This window comes from Streptopelia decaocto, assembly GCF_964273445.1.
Source record: "Streptopelia decaocto genome assembly, chromosome: 11".
Classification (NCBI taxonomy): domain Eukaryota; kingdom Metazoa; phylum Chordata; class Aves; order Columbiformes; family Columbidae; genus Streptopelia; species Streptopelia decaocto.
Window position 1 is genome coordinate 20,009,730 of NC_138666.1, and position 17,415 is coordinate 20,027,144.

General features: G+C 46.0%; 1 protein-coding gene across 1 annotated transcript in view; it reads right to left on the reverse strand.

Annotated features, from left to right (window-relative positions):
- MAF (MAF bZIP transcription factor) overlaps positions 1 to 17,415 on the reverse strand; it is a 185,642-nt gene that overhangs the window by 515 nt on the left and 167,712 nt on the right. The gene's annotated exons all lie outside the window — the stretch shown is intronic.

A 17,415-nucleotide genomic window follows, 5' to 3' on the forward strand; every position in this document is an offset into this window, starting at 1 on the left:
CCAAGTGGACGGGGGAACTCAGAGTGCACTGACCTCATATCTAGGATGAATTATCTGAACTGGCTTTGTACAGAGGAAACGAGGGCTTTTGCTTTCCCTCAAAGCCCTTGGCATCCTTCGAGCTTCTGCCCAAGTGCAGCCTCAGCCGCTCCCTAGTTGGCAACTTCCTCACCCAATGCCTTTCCTAAAGCAGTTGTAAAGAATATACGGCCTTGCTTATAGCTGCTACACCACCTGTGTAGCGACAGCCTTCAGTAAATGAGCAAAGCTGCCCTGCGGCTTTCCCTGCTGTCTGCAGCACCCTTCCCCACGCCAGCACGTCCTCAGGGCTCGCTCTGGCACTGTTTGGCAGAATAAAGACCCAACCGGGGCTATTCCAGAAAGAGCAACAACTCTTTTCAGCCTTTATTGGAGAGGGGAAGAACTAAAGTTCACTCTTGTCTCCTGTAAGTTTTGTCAGGGCCGTGCCACAGGTGCTGGTACAGTGTAATACTTGAAAGCTGTAATGGCTTGGGTGTGTTTGCAAGTTGAGGTGAGGGTTACAGGCAAATTCTTTGTATTGTCTGGAGTTTATCTGGGAGAAAAACTGATTAACCTGTGCAACAGCCTTCTCAAATGGGTTATTTTTTTTCCTTTTCAGAGCCAAACAGAATTACTCTCATACAATAATACAGCTGGTCTGTGACAGCAGAGTTTGCATCAGAGCTTGGCATTGCTGGGTTCAGAAGAGGCAGTAATTAAGCAATGCTGGGAGCTCTGCACTCCCCCGAAGGCCTGGACCTTATGCTCCATTTAGGCAAACATTAATAACCGATAATGAACACCCTGTCATTCCTTATTGCTGAAATATTGCATGCTTTTATGAGAATTCAGTACTCAGAGAGATTGCCTGCCTTCCTTCAAAGAATATCTGCGAGGTGGTTGTTCTTTGTACACGCCTCACTATTCCAGTGCTAGGAGGTAAAAGCATTGTTAATGCCAGCAGAGTTTGGTGTTAGTATCAAGTAAGTTTCATTGAGTCGGTTGGGTTTCTCTGGTTCCTATTTCTGGTTAATAAATATTTATTGACACTAGTGTGTTACCCTGCCTAGAATTTCACTATCACTATTTTCTCCGAGACAGATAAAATTACTTTCTCTGTTCTTTCTTTCATTCTTTTCCTTTCTTTCCTTCTTTCTCTTTCTTTCTCTCCTCTCTCCTCCTCCTCTTTGCCTCTCACCTGTGTTGAGATAGATACCTAAACATAAAAAAGCTTTTCTTTATCTAAACATGTTCATTCCAAATAATAAAAAAATGGCAGAAAGCTGCAGAGCGTTTTCTTCTATTAGAAACACTTGTGAAAATAGTTTTTCTTACACTCCCAGCTTGATTTGAGCACAGGAGGGATGCGCAGGGGACAGCAGAAAGGAAAAGCAATAGAAAAGAAACAGACTCCAAACCCTCAGTTTTAATATCCCAGATGTGCCTAAGTCATTGGTTTTCAAATATATTTTGGTGTAAAATTTGGCACATTTACAGCTGGTCAGGTTTCTTTATTTGACTGGCTTACATTTTTCCGGTTGATTTACCTGAGGCAATGTCTGTGTGAATTACTCTACAATGCATTGACTCCGGTGTTCATTAAAGGTAGTTAAGTGGTCCTGTGTCTAATATTAAAGCAAACCCCATTAACCTTAACTAGTATCATATCAGCAAAACAAAAAGAACTGGATAAAGCAAAATAGACGGGGTATTTACAGTTCTTGGAAAAGGTCCAGCAAACTTACATCAAGCTCCTAATTGTCCTAATAAGCACCCTCTGGTTCTCCCCATTAAAAAAGGAGGCAGCTGGGTAAGGACTGTTCCTGAGACACTTCCCAGGCCCCACAGGACTTTCTGCAGGAGAAATGCTGCAGAGCATTTCCCACCTGCATCCCGAAGGGCTTTGCTTGACCCTTTCCCCTCTGATTTCCTTCTAGAGTCAACATTGCCCATTTTAATGTGGTGGGGCGTTTGTTTCCCCTGTGTGTATGGGTGCCCTGGGTCTGTCACGTCCATGTCGATGGGTGAGCAAACTCCTTGGCTAGCAATGAAGAGCAACCAGAAGCTCTCAGGGGAATGGGAGTGCCATTTCAATCGGTGACGGCTTCCACTGCTATCCATGCAGCAGATATTCAGATATTGCCCATGGTTTGCCCAGGAATTGACTGACTGCTGGGACCTCTACTTGCAACACCAGATTGAGGTAAACCGGCAGAAACACATGCCAAGTTTACTTTGTTTCCCCCCAGCCCCCCCTTTTTCTTCTGACATCTGTAAGACAGATTTCAGCTATTCTCAGACCAGGTAGGGATTATTCGAGACAGTCTTTCCAGCAACACTGCAATAATTTGACTTGTATCAAGGTTGAATAACTCCTTGTCAAGTGCTAAGCTCATGACCTTTCAAGCCAAACACACTTATACTAACCAGTTTACCATTGGAATGATCAATATCTTGTAAGTGAGAACGTCTAGACAGATCTGATTTTGTCCTTTGGTATCACTTGTGGCTTTGGAATTGATCATTATATGTGGCTGGGGAAAAATTGCCTATACATTTCATGCTCTGTATTTATCTTGACAAGGTTCTCTAGGATTATATTTTCATAATCTGAATGGCAGTGGAACAGCTGCTCAGACTGTGCAAGCCCTTCTTATCAGGCTGAAGTTAGGCTACGGTAATTACTCTTTCTCCTTACGTATTTCTTTTTTAAACAAGCATGTACTATACATTAAAATGTATGGTTGGGGTGGCAGGTGGGCATGCTGAGGAGCTTGGAAAATGCTGCTGAAATGTATTTCTTTCCATCCACAGTGGCTGATGGAGGCTTCTATTTTATTTTAGATGCAAGATCATGTCTGAGTGTGCATGTTCTCTGACGCAGGAACCCAACCTATGCAGGGAATATATTGTTTTAATAACAAGTCTATGAGAGTCAAGATACCCTGAGACTGGAAGCAGTTTAGAACAAAACCAAAACAAGCCATTGGTAACACCCAACAATAACCACATTAGTGACTGGAGCCTCCAGCCGGTCCTTCGCAAAGGGGTCGCTCAGCAGCGCCCGGCCCTGGGGAAGCAGCGCGGCCATGGCCATGGCCAGCACCTCAACGGGGACCCAAAAATGCCCCGGCCGAGCCGTGGGCTCAGCCCGCGCCCACTGACACGGGCGCTGGGGCTCTGGTGACACAGCGATGGAGGCGCTGAGATACGGACAGCAGGCTGTTCGCTGCTGTCCCTCACCGTGGGACACAGGCAATGGAAATAGAGGTATCTTACACAGAGAGAACATGCTGCTTTTCTCTTGGTTTTTTATTAACAGTGGTAACTGTGTTATTTACTGGATGCCTTTCCTGGCCTGTGCTTTTTCTTCTCTCCCCCACCCCTGTTGCGTTTGCAGAGCACTTTCCAATGGGTGTTTTGTGAATTAGCTTCATGCTTTAAAAGAGAAGATTGCTCTGGCAGGGAACAGCATAGTTGTAAAAGTGTCAAGGTGTTATGAATGTCCTGATGATAGAGCCCAGTTGTTATCTGCTGGGTAGTGAGGGAGGATAGCTAATGATGTGCAGCATGTAAACCGTTTGTTGCTCTAATCCATCTGTGTGGAGAGGAGTGAAAAAGAGGGGCGAAATCCTGGGAAAATTACTTGGACAGCTGGAGATAAAGTGTGTACTGATGGAGTCATCCAGAGGTAGCTGTCAACATGAGCTGTGTTTGCATAGAAGCCAAGCGATGCACAATTATTCCTTCTTTTTTCTAATGGGGGTTCATGTGTCTGCACAGAGACCTTAATTACTATCCAGTATCTCTTACCAACTGGGCTCCGGTTTTAAGTAAGGAATGTGATTTTAATCAATTCATGGCTGGGTGGCGGAGAGAAGTACTACAAACAGACCAAAGCAAGACATACGGATCCCTTTGGAAGACCTGAATTAAATGAGAAGCAGTAATTTTATTAATTCTGCTGTGTTTTATAGACCTTTTATATGGAACATTACCCATACAACTTCACTATCTAATTAAAAAGGGTTCTTATCAATTTGCTGGGCAGTTGCTTATGAAAGAAAAAAAAAAAGGGAGAGAGAGAGGAAGAAATAATATATATATTTTGAGTCCCAGAAAATTATCTACCTTAAGGGGATACAGAACAGATCGCCAGATGCCTGGTGAGACTATTTTGGCTGGTTGTCTTCACTCTTTTTAAAGAACTGTTATAAAAACTGAACATTAGCCAATGCTTTGGGACCGAAGTCTGCACGGTGTGCAATGTTCATATAGAAACCTTCCGCAGGTCGGGTGCAGTGCCCGCCAATATGTGAGCACAGTGTAAATTAGGGGCTTTGTACACCGGATTTACATGATCCCTGCTGGAAAGGAAGCTTGGAGCTGGCGTTGGCCTTTAACAGCGGCAGCTTGAGCAGCTCTGTAAAGTTCCCTGTGATGCTTGTGGACGTGAAACGTGTGAGCACTTTGCAAAGGGAGGAGAGAGAAAGCAAGTGCATGGGAGCCACGCTGGTCCCGCCTCTGATCGTCACATCAACACAGCACTAATGGCCTGAAAATGGACTTTGCCTTTTGCAGCCTGTGAGGAAGGGCAGGAGTGATGGGAAAGGCTATGGAGAAGCTCCACGCGTGGGGCACAGCTACAGCCGTCCCAGCACCTGAGAAGCAGCGTCACAAGTAACCAAGCAGGAGGGAAGGGGAAAAACAAAACTGTCTTCAAAACCCCTTGCACCTCCATAAACCCGTACTTTATGCGGTGTATTGGATTTTACAAGCACGGAGTCTGCTGGGAGCTGTCTGCCGAGCACACAGTTAGCCGTGATTGAACACCGGCGTTTTAGCATTTTGACTTAAATCCAGTGTAAACTTGTAAGTGAACTGCTGGCCCGGGCTGGTCTCTGGTGGACAGCAGTCAGTGATACATCCCGGGCTGCGCGCCCGCCCAGCGCCCGCCCGCGGGTCACGGGCAAGACAAGGCTGAAATTCCGCTGCAACGGATCCTGAGTTATCTCTCATCCCAGGGAAGGCTCTATTTCCCTCCCTCTCCTTCCCTCCTAGCATTGAGCCAGCATGGCTGGAGAAGAGAGGAAACGGGGAGCTGCTACTGAGACCATCTCAAACGTACCTGGACTACAAACAAACCAGAAATATTTTCCTTCCAGCAAAGCTGTTCCTTTAATCTTTATGAGCGGTAGAAATTCATGCATTACAGAGGCACAAAAATGAAAAGGGAAAGGCGGGTGGGAATAGTTGCATTAGAATTAAGCGCTGTTTTTAATACGGCACCTGTCAGACTTATTGTTAAAAATACGGAGAAAGGCTCCCTTCAGAAATAATAACATTGCAGCAAGGTGAGTTATAACACGGTGAGCCCTGTCAACAGCCGCAATTAGAAGCTGTTTACCATGGAGTGCAGCAGCTCTGCAGCAGCGGGGCTGCGCGGACGCTCCGTGTCGGGCTCACCGATAATCCTCTCCCCAACACCCTGCGCAGCCGCCAGCGGAGATACCTCCCGCAATCACATCACCTTCCTAACCACACCATCACCCAGCCGGGGATTAAGTGCTGCTTTACAGTCAATGAATGGTGTCACCAGGTTTAGGCTGCGCTAAACAATTAAAGGGTCAATTTCCAGCGTGTTGGTGGGTGGGGGTGAAGGGCAGGGGAAGGGGGTGAGTGGCACCCAGCGCCCCGATGAACAAGAGCTGTCACAGAGCGCTGCGCCGCGGAGGTGGCTGTTTCTGTCAGCCGGCTATTAACAGGCATCCCTCGCCATCGCAATTAAGCCGCTCCGGGGCCACCCGGCACAAGTCCCCTCTGCGGCGGCCGACGCCGCGTTCCTACGTCACCCGGCACTGGTAGTTAAGCTCAGACCACAAAACTAATTTCATTTATGCCTTCAGCCACATTTCAAAGTAAGGCTCTGGAGACACGGGAGAAATTAATTTATTAAAAAGCAATAGCTTGATAATGCACGTGATGATAGAATAAATGAATCTGTTCAATATCTTCTAAAACAGTTGGCAATCACATAATAGAGCATTCATTGTCAATTTAGTAGCTTGTCTCATTATACTCTGCAAATAGTAGTAAAATGGTGTATTATTCATGAACCAACATGCTTTAATTACTTTTAGTGCACATTTATTTTTTTTCAAATGTAATATGAGTTAGATTTATCTGTAACTGTAACTCAGCTTATGAATCTTCAAGTGGTAACACAAACTGGAAGAGAGATTTTATGAGCACGGGAATCAGTTTCTGGGAAGTTCACAGCATTTCTGTATGCTGTGAATGCAGGTCCTAAAATGCTAACCTCAGATGTGACCCCCAAAGTTGGAGTATAGCTTAAAATACTTTAATAAAGACGCTATTATTTGATAATTTCATCAGGTGTAATTTCAGGTTTCACCATTTGCCACGTTTGTTGGGTCTTTACCCCCCTGCCCCCGCCACAAAGCAAATCCCAAAATCTAATATAGTTTATTTGTTGGCTCTACAAACGCGAGTTGTCTTGTTACCACCCCCTCGCTTCTCGGCTTCTCACACACACACTTTTCAGCAGCCTCATTTGCTATGAAGGTCTCACATACAGACAGCCAAGGTCAGTGAAAGTCCACTGCTCATTTCAATTAGAATGTTTGTGGGGATTTATAAGTAATAAACTCATCTTGCCTATAATAACAGGTTTCCTTAAGTCGGTCTTGCCACTACTAAGTATAATGTTGCAGCACATTGTTGATTTCTATGTACGCAGAAGAAAAGAGCACTGTAAAATAAGATGACTTAAAAATGCAATTAAAGTGTAAATCTTTATACCCATTAACATTTAGGGTCCATTAGATTACTTTGTCTTTTACAATATTAAATGCTAAGATGTTTTGCTTTTGTTCTGTAACAGTATATTTTAGTTCTATTTATAATACAAATGTAATTTAGCTCCCAATAAATCTTGGCTTTAATTGGTTATTAAGTATGTGCTACCATGTCATAAATTTCAACCACAGAATTTCTTTTTCTTCCCGTTCATCTCTATGGCTTTGTATTCTGGGGTCAAGTACGGGGTTTTGCACCATCATAAATATTTAGCCCATCCGAGCATCCCCCTTAAGAACTCGAATGGGGGGCATCACCCTAATGCCGAGCCCTCCAGCAGGTGCTGTGACCCCGGGAGCAGGATCCAGCTTTGCGCCTGCCAAGGGGACTCGGCTATTGGGGTGAATGGTCGCCCCAGGTTGGGGACTGAACAGACACAGGGACATCCCCCACGTCTCCGCGCGAGGGGAAACGCTCCCGCGATGGGGTCGCTCTCCTCGCCGGTGGCTGATCTCGGGCACGGGGTCTGGCTCTCCCGCGGGAGATGCGGCGGTGGCCTGATGAACGGCCAGGCTGGAGCTTTGGCACTAACAAAGGTTGCAGAGGGTATAAATCAGGGCTGAATTTCACTCTCTCTCGTCCTTGATGTTATCTTCAGCTTTGAAAGGGGTCCAAACTATGGCTGCGCAATTATAACTCTTTTCCTCAGGCCTCAGTAAGCACAACTTAGACTGGTTTTTATTGGTCACTGAGGATGAGTTTCTAAGGTTTTTTAGATTCAAGAACTGGGGTAATAGCATTGTGAGGGCATGGCCCAGTTTCTTTTGTAATCCTGATTTCAGTTCCCCATAGTAACCTGAAGCCATGACTGTTTAATCCTTAATTCCTGCCACAATTAACATCTCATATTCAGGAGGACTTCTCTGAGATTTGGAAGAAAATCTGTCCCCAGCTAGGTCAGCCCTAGCCAGTCTCTTCACTAAATGGGACGGGATCCTTTTCAGCTTGAGTCAAATACAGTAACACCTCATTTAATGGGGCAATAGAGCAGAGAATCTGTTAGCCGGCTCCGGTCGGATGCAGTACGAATCAACACCCTTGCAATTAGAGCTAGAGAGGAATGCAAGCACACCAACTCATAAGCTACTAATGAACTATTTGAGCAATTCTACAGGTATTTATGTAAGGCTCAGACACATCCTCAGCTGAAGAGCTACCCCTCTCCCCCCTGCCATGTATTCCCAAGGAAGCTGTAACACAAGTGAAATTTCTTTATGTAAATACAGGCAACACTGAGAGAGCCACATTTTCTGCCGTCGCCTCTGTGCTTGTGGGTTTGGGCTTGTGCTGGCAAACAAATGGAGCCTGTTCTGCAGAGACCTCATTGCACGTCAGTGCTGGCAAGTGTCAGTTTGCTGTCTCCTCACCAATATTTTTACACTTGTGAGTGCATAACCACACCCCCGCAGATGAGCCAGAGAACAGCAGTTTTATCCCTCTTTCCGAACCCTTATACCACCTTGCTCTGTCCACAGTTATCCCGGATTTGCCCACCTTCATCTGCTCAGCTCTGCGCTAAGTCCCGCCTGTCCCTTCGCTGCAGGACAGTCTCAAAGAGCAGCTCAGCTCAGCTGAGCCTGTTGTTCTTTCTGTAGGTCCTGGCAGGGGGTGTCCATGGCAAACCCCTCTTCACCACCCGCCCAAACCCATCAGGCCGTGGCCACGAGCAGCTGCGGCACAGCCGCTATCCTGTCTACAGCAGCACTTCCCCTGCTCCTTGTGGGTCGGCAAAGTGTGAGGGTAGACCTGGCGTTCACACCACTGCTCCTCTCACGTGCTTCCCAAATGCTCCTGGGAGCTACCAATAATTACATCAACAATCACCCCGCTCTCATCTGCGCCTGTTTTTTTACAAAAACGTCCAAAAGCTGAAAACAGTGTGGTGACATGTCTGTTGAACTGCTCATTCAACTTTGGTCCTGAAAAGCTGAGCTTAAAGTGCTACTGCACAAGTAGGCACTTGAGCAAAGCCCTGGAGAAGCCATTGAAGGCACCGAGCTGCTCAATGCAGAGCTCCCGCAGTGCGGGGCTGCGTGGGATGCCATGGGGAGAGCTGGGCAGGGCTGGGCTTAAAACAAGGCTTTACCTCAGTTCATCCCTGTGAGCACTTAAGAATTCAACACGGAAAATAGCTACCTCAATTTATCTTTAAGTAAATATATATTTTTAAAAGAGTGAAAAACCCACCCATGACAATCAGTTGAACGACACTTCAAACAACTTTTACCAGCAAATTGGTCATCTAAATATTTGTTTTAGTTCCATGAACAAGTAGAAATTACAAGAAAAAATTAAAAGAAAACATTTTTTCCAGAGCACAAGCCACAGTCTTTGCCTCAGTGGTCTTATTGGCTGATTAATCCATATGTTTACTGCACTTCAAATGAAATACAATAGTTCCATCTAAATAACCCGAGTAGTCTTAATTTCCTAAGTTTTATATTAGTCCTCTGGTTTTTGAACCCTTGGGCAACTCACAATAGTAAAATACTTTCCCAGCTCCGGAGCGTTTGTTCACGTGGATGCCATTACTCCTGAATGTGAGCTTAACGGCACGGCCATACGTTCACAGACACGCTCCCATGAACAGATGTATATACATTACAAATATGTGCTTATATGTAGACATATACATCTCGCATATACACACATTCATATATACATAGACACTTTAACATACTATTTGCTTTAAAATGCTTTGATTTGCCCCCCTCTGTCTGAAGCATTGTTTTCTTCAGATGAGGAAAGAAACAAAATAAATTCACTTCTTCATCCTTTGTCTCTAATTTTTTTTTCTCACTATTATTTTTATTGGATTCCTGATTGCCCGATCCGTTATTTTATACATGAGATTTAGTATAGGTTTTTGTATTCTTTTATCATATATACTTTTCCGTTTGATCACACAGATGTGTATTTCATAGTTAACATATCTAAAAATCTATTTCTTTTTGCAGTTTTCCAAACTCCAGTTTTCCTCCATATTTAAGCCAAGAAGAACCTGAAAATTAATGCAATTGTACCAAGGCAATAAAGTGTTATTCGGAACTCCAGATAAGCAGAGAGCAGGTCAGATGCTCCGTGCTGAACCTCTTTGCTTTGAAGCATCCATTCGTGGATGTGGACTTGATAGTAAAAAGCATAAAAATATATCTCCTAAAGAGCTCCTACAACAACACATTCACAGTTAAATCTGAAACCACAGTAAACTTCTGGAATCACATTGATGGCCATCACAAAATTTATCTGCAAACCACTGCCTTAAAGTATGACCCTTACTTATATTATTGCACATCGTCATGGCTTATTAAAGTATACAATACAGACAAAAACTCCTATAAACCACTAGCTGTTGATTTGTTAAGATTTTCTTGCCTCCCCTAAGTTAGGAATCAACCACTTCAGCTTTCCATTTGGAAATCTGAATGCATCTGCAAAACAGGAGATGAAACAAACAAAAAGCTCCATAACATTAGAAACTGCTTCAGTTGCTTTAAAATCTCCACTGAACTAGCAAGAATATCTTCCACTCCTCCTTAAAATTAGTTCCTGGCTCCCAGTACCCATTAACGTATTTATATACTCTCCCTGATGCCCCTGGATGTGCCGGGAGGTCGGTGCTCCAGAGCTCCTGGCTGTCCTGGTGGTCCCACTCACTTGCTCTCCAAGCCTCCCGCCCCATGCCAAGACAAATGTTTCTGGTCCTTCTGTCTTCAGCAGCTCACGGTATCAGTGTGTAACACAGGGACAGGCTCTTGCCCAATTGCAGGACCAAGTGCTTTTGCCTGTTGACAATGGGCTGGATGAGTGTGCTGCAGTGATTGCAGACCAGGATAAACAAAAGTATTGCAGAGAACAAGAGAGCAACTTAAAACTGTTAATGGTGAGTGTTTGCAAGGTGGTTTAAATGTAAGAACCATGGAATCATAGACTCACAGAACCATTTTAGTTGGAAGACACCCTCAAGATCATCGAGTCCAACCATTGACCTAACTCTGGCACTAAACCATGTCCCTAAGAACCTCATTTATACGTCTTTTAAACACCTCAGGGGATGGTGACTCAACCGCTTCCCGGGGCAGCCTGTTCCAGTGCTTGATAACCCTCTCCAGGGATAATTTTTTCCTAATATCCAATCTAAACTGCCTCTGGTGCAACTTGAGGCCATTTCCTCTTGTCCTATCACTTGCTACTTGGGAGAAGAGACCAGCACCTTCCATGCTACAAACTCCTTTCAGGTAGTTGTAAAGAATGATAAAAAAGAAAAACAAAACAAAACAAAGAAAACAAAAAAAACCCAAACAAAAGCACAAACAAACAGCCAACCAAACAAAAACAAACAAACAAATAAAACCCACAACCACCACACGTGTGAGCAAACACTGAACCCTGAAAAGCCCCTTTCCCCTCAGGAAGCTGTGAGTATTTTTTTGGGTGAGGTTTTTGTTTGCATTTTGCCGATGTCTCTGAGGGCACCATTGAGCCCCTTCCTCACCATTTCCCACCACCAGCATGGCTCAGGCTCCACCGGAGCTTTTCTAAGCCATTCTTGTTTCCTGTGCTCTTCTCAGAATTTCACTCCGTGGTATCTGTGGCTGAAATCTCATCACACTTTGCTGCTTCCAGGCCCTGGTGCTGCCTCTCCTCTTCTCTCTCCTCTCCTCTCCTCTCCTCTCCTCTCCTCTCCTCTCCTCTCCTCTCCTCTCCTCTCCTCTCCTCTCCTCTCCTCTCCTCTCCTCTCCTCTCCTCTCCTCTCCTCTCCTCTCCTCTCCTCTCCTCTCCTCTCCTCTCCTCTCCTCTCCTCTCTCTCGGGGCCGGGTGCTTGGTTTGCCAGCGCAGAGCCCAGGGTGCTGCGCGGACCGCTGGTTTCCCTTCCCTTCTGCTGTCACCGCCTCTGGAGCTGCCACTTACGTCTAAACCCAAGCATATGCCATCAATGAACCTCTCATATTCATTGATCTTCCTGAGCACATCAACCTGTCTCTCTGAATCTGCGCTCTGATTTTTCAAGTAATAGAAAGAATCCCTCTGGATAACCACATAATCACCTCCTTTTGGCTCCTGGTCAGGCTGCCTTGCTCTTTCTTGCTCTCTCTTTTTTTTTTTTCCTGAATAAGGAAGGTGATAAAAATGCTGCCTTCCCATCTCAGGCTTCTGCAAGGCTTCCTGGGCGCCCCACCAGACCCTCTTGGCTTCCAGCTCATTAAAGATGAGCGAATAATATTCCTCTGAGTTTCTATTATCTGCAAACTACCAATTAAACAGAAGCAGCAACCGGAGATAAAAGTCTGGCCTTGGCAAAATCCACAGCAGAACGGACTCGGAAAGCCCAGGATATTTTCACCTGTGCAACTGATGGCAAGTCAGAGATGCCAAGCAGGAAATGGGAGGAGACGCCAGGTATTGGCATCCTTATTTGGGCTCAAATACCCATGGAATAACTCTGTAATTGCTTTGGGAATACAGGCTAATTATTATGTAATTATATAATTATATATAGTTAGTTATACGAGGGGAAGAGGTCAGATTTAGGACATTATCATAAATACACAAATCAGGAGGTTTATTTTAGAATCTTTGACTGTGCGGCCTTTGATCTTTGAACTGTTTGGTAACTTCAAGGATCATTACCCCGTAATGTGCCAGAATGTGCAATTAGCGTGAGTACAATTACATACGGTATGATATTTGTATCGTGTTTAGTACTGTGAATTTGTATGCACCGAATAATAACAGAATCCAGGTTTAAATATTGATTCTTTTTAAATGCTTTTAATATTCTGATACTGATGCAGCTAAACATCAAATAGAGTAAATATAGCACGAAACTGTACAGCTATTAGGTTAAAATGTGACATTCTCCATCCATCTTTGCCTTTTCCATTGCACCTACCAGTACAGCATATATACGATATGATTTATTTATTTTGTTTATTTAGAATTAAATAATAAATAAAGAGACTCCTGCACAAGGCTCTAGAAACCCTCCTGCACCATCAATAAGCGACGCCATCCCAGCCGCATTAGCGCAATCCTTTCGGCAGGAATTCAGCCAGCAAGTCACCTACAGGGACACCATCCTGCCTGTCCGCGGAGCTGGAAGGCAGCTCCTTCACCCTCTCCGCGTGAAATGACTCTTGCAGAAGGGCTGGAAGGTGCCCAAGCACGGGTTATTTCTGACCCAGACCTGGTCCCCATCCCTGGGGGGGTGGTTTCCACCCTCCCCGCCCTAGCAGCACAGCCAGGCTGGGCAGCGCTGCCCATCGCAGCAAAAAGGTCACATAACAGCCCCCAGCAGTCACTGTCCCTGCTCAGCCACACAGACCACGTAGCACTTAATGAGAGCCTATTTATTTAACGCGTTCGCTCTGATGTCTCTATCAGGGCTGCCTCGGGGGCTCTGCCGCGGGCTGGCTCGCTCCCCCAGCCGGGGCAGGGGCTGGCGGGCTGGGGGCAGCGGCTCCGGACGCAGCCTTGGGCTGTGCCGTGCAGTCCATTGGCGTCAGACCTCCCCCAGCAGAGACCCCACTCGTGGGAATCTCATCTCAGCCCTGGAAGCTTCCAGATTTCACAGGGGTGGGGTGCAGGGTGGCAAAACCTGCGCTGACACTGCACAGCCAAACACATGCAAGGGTGCGCTCTGCCCAGGGTTATTGATGCGGTTAAAGCCAAGAGCACGGGAAGATGCTTTTCTGGGTTACTGCCCCAGTGCTCGGCATGGACCGAGACTTCGATGTCTCACACGGAATTTGGTGTGCAAGAGAGAGTGGATGCCTTTATTTTTATCTGTCTAGGTATAAAATTGTCATCAACATAACTGAACAGACAACTTCTTCTCAAGTGAAATGAAATGGAAATAGCATCTGCCTACAAAAATCAATTTAGAAACTACATTTATATTTTTGGGCTCAGACAATGGGTATTTGCAAAACCATGCCTCCTAAAACCCTTCGAATGTAAAAAGAAGAAGAAAAAATACTACCTGGATGTGAGCTATTATCAATCAATCAGGAAAACTCACTCAGACTCAGATGCATGAGCCAAAATGAACTTCAGATTGAAATGGATGTGAGACAGGCTACGTTGTCTGATTTGCTTGGGTTACTTCATTATTAATCTCTTTGCTTCCATTTATTTTAATGATCATAGCCAAGAAAGTCTCGCTTATGAAGACCACTTTTTTTTTTTAAAGCCCTGCTTTATGCTGAGCTGAAACCTGCCCTGCGCTCTTTTCTTCTCAGCTGCCAAGAGCAGAGCTGCTTTCCTTCCAGCTGCCTCAGCTGTACATAAAACACAGATTGGTGCCCTGACCTGTGGAGAGTGGGGACCTTGGCCCCCCAGCATCTGCATTCGGGAGCCCAGCTGGGTCCCCCACCCCTCTCTGGGGGGGTTCTGTGTGCTGCATGTGCTGGCAGACAGTGAGAAACCTCGGTGACGGATAAGAAAGAGGTCAAAACCCAGAGTTTATTGGAATAGATGCTAATAGATCTGGCCTTCACATCTGGGATAGAGGATGAGAGAGATTTGTTCAAACTTGTCTCGTTGCTGGGGCTGCTCCTCCAGCACAGCCACCCCCCTCTCCTTGTGTCCTGGCCCCCTCAAACAAAACTCAGGCAGCCAAGTAGGTTTTCCTAAATGAGATACACCTAATTAGTAGCTAGTCATAGTCTTGCTGATCAGACAGATTTTCAGCCCTTTGTTTATTACCCAACATATGCATCTGTAGCGCATTTTTACTAGTAAATATACACGTTTCATTAAAAGCACCGTCTCCTCTGCTGCTTCCATTGCTTTGTTCTGTAAAAGACCCTTGCAAGTATTCTTGTTTATTCCCTCAGCCAAAGGAAAAAACCCCCATCACTTCCATTTTTAATTAATGCAATTTCAACTAATTAAGGAATGATTTTCCAGAGTTATATTTATAATCTGTGGCGAGTATGCATAACAGTAGGGTGAAGCACTGTTCACCACAGCTTCTTATGATCAGTAGGGGAGCGGGAGCCCTGGCCAGCTCGCCGTGGTGCGGGAAGCCTGGTGCCAGGCGAGCGCGGGCAGCTGCCCCACTGCTGCAGGAAGGAAACCCCATCTTGGGGAGCAAAGGAAAGCCTGTGGGTGCCCGGGGCGGGCAGGGACCCCGGGGGGGCGGACGGGGCTGCAGTGTGCAGGGCGGGGGCTCCGGGGCTGCTGCAAGGGCGGCACGGAGGGGAGCAGGGACCACCAGGCAGCCGCAAAGCCTGGGGGTGAATCCATCATCCCTGCAGCCCACCTGGGCGGCAGGTGAGTCCTGTTGGTACCTGTTTTGCAGTCACACAAGATGAAGTCTCATAGAAATAGAAGGCAAATACTTTGCCCGAAATCACACAGTAATTCACTAGCAGGGCCAGGATTAGACCCCTGGAGCTTTTTGTCCCAGTCTCTTTCTCCAAATTCCATAAATACTTTGCGACTGCAGCAATATTGTGAAGTCTTGCAGGGCTCTGGTGCATGCGGTTATCTCAGCCAGACTGCAGCACTGTGGGTCTTCAGAGGCTGCAAATTAGGGATACATAAACATTGCTAATGCCTCTCCACGAGGCAGAGGGTACTTGCGCTTTGTTACGTTTGCCATCAAATTTGGTAGTTCAAGTTCAGAAATAATTATTTTCTTTCTAACCTGGCAGCTCCTACTACTTTTTGTTCCCATGACTGTAAAATTTGTTCAATCCCTTAAGCATAACTGCTGAAGCAACTTCTAACAAATCCACACCGTGTCCAGAAAGAAAGAGCAGACACGTGCATGGTGCACCGCAACGGCTGATCCGAATAAAGGTCATTGAAGACAAGACAGGTACCAGTCCCCACACTGCCGCTGCGATGGCTGGAGGCACCAAACCGCTTCTCATGATCTGTCATTCACCCACATGTGAAACCCACTGTTAACCTTCAGAACATCAGCCATCTTATTCTGCTTATCCATATGAAGACACAATGGTATGCTTCCCCGATGACCTTGTACGCTGGGTGCTCGCAACAAGAGCAAAAGAGAGAGGGAAATGTCAGTTTGGTGCAAACTGGATTAGGAGAAGGAAATAACAACAAGCTACACTTCTGAGCAGTTCAGTCATCTAGGGTCAAAAACTCGAGGATAAAGTGATGCTTGCAGAGACAGTAGTGCGAGTTTCTTTAAACAGCTGTATGTGGAGAAGTGCATTAGCGTAATTCGTCTCGGCACACTCACGGTGAATCATACGCACAGCCTGTCCCTCCTCCCTGGGACAACGTGGGTAGGATTTGGGCAGCTGTGAGAGCTGCCAAATTTCTCCTGCAGGGGAAAGCCCTGGAGCCCCATCTGCTTGGTTAAGCCAGCACGATGGGGATGGCTCTGCCTGCCCCAAACACGCCACGAAATAAGAGCTGGGAGCTGGGAGCAGTTGCGGTGCAGAGGGAGCTGGCGGGGCTGGGCTCCCCAGCAGTGGGAACGTTCTGCCTGCCTTTGGGGTGGAGGGCTCCTGTCCTGTGCCAGGATGAAAAGGAAGAAGCGGATTTATGGCTGGCTGTTGAAAGGCACAAAGCAGATCTTACGGGGGAGGCAGGATGGAAAATGTAGCCTCGTGGCGATGGATCACTGTGTGCAGGGCAAAGGAGATGGCCAACATATGGGGGAAGCATCTAAAGGTGAAGAATAAATGCAATTTATCACATGCTTCAGCCATTAGTTTTGCAGCTGATCACGGGAGTGTTAAAACCATGTGTGCGTGTATCAAGGAGGTGCTAAAGGTTTTGTCAAATTCTAAACTATAAAGAAACTCAAGACTTGGTCAGGTTTCAATTATGGTAGATGTAAAGAGTTTGATGAATGCTTTAGTTTCTTTGTAAACTGCTGTTCGTTGTTTTTCTGATTTTTGGGGGGTGTGTGTGTGTTTGTATTCGTGGTTTGACAAAGCCAGGGACAGAGCCTTCTCCTACAAAACTCAACAGCCTGCCTATCTCAACATATTCTGCACCCAGAGTCTTACAACATAAGATTTACAAGCTCACAGAAAGGGAGAGGCTCATTTAAGAACAGCCCATTACACACAAACATCAGGAAAAGCTGGAGGAAGAGGAGAAATAGTTCGTCTTAAGTATTGCTAAGCGCCATCCACGATTACGAAGGAAACGTCTACAAGCCGACAGCTGAAATTGCAGCTCTACCATTTGGTGCTCAGTTTTGTAGGTTTTAACCGAGCGTTAACAATCATTGTGGAGTTGAACACCTCGTTCAGTTCATTAGCTGATAGCTGTGCAGTGCTGTCAATGTGCAAAGTGCAAGCAGGTGCTAAGTATTATAATTATTTGCTTCCTCCCCAGCAGTTAAACCACTGGTGATTCCCGACCCCTGGACACGGAAGCAATTTGCTTTACATGGGAAGGATGAGGACAGAGACAACGGCAACAGGAGCATCACAAATGGCCCAGACAGTCTTTCCTCACTTGCTAGCTGATGTGGTTGGTGCTCTTTGCCCTCCTTTAAGAGAAGAGACGCCCCTACTCTGC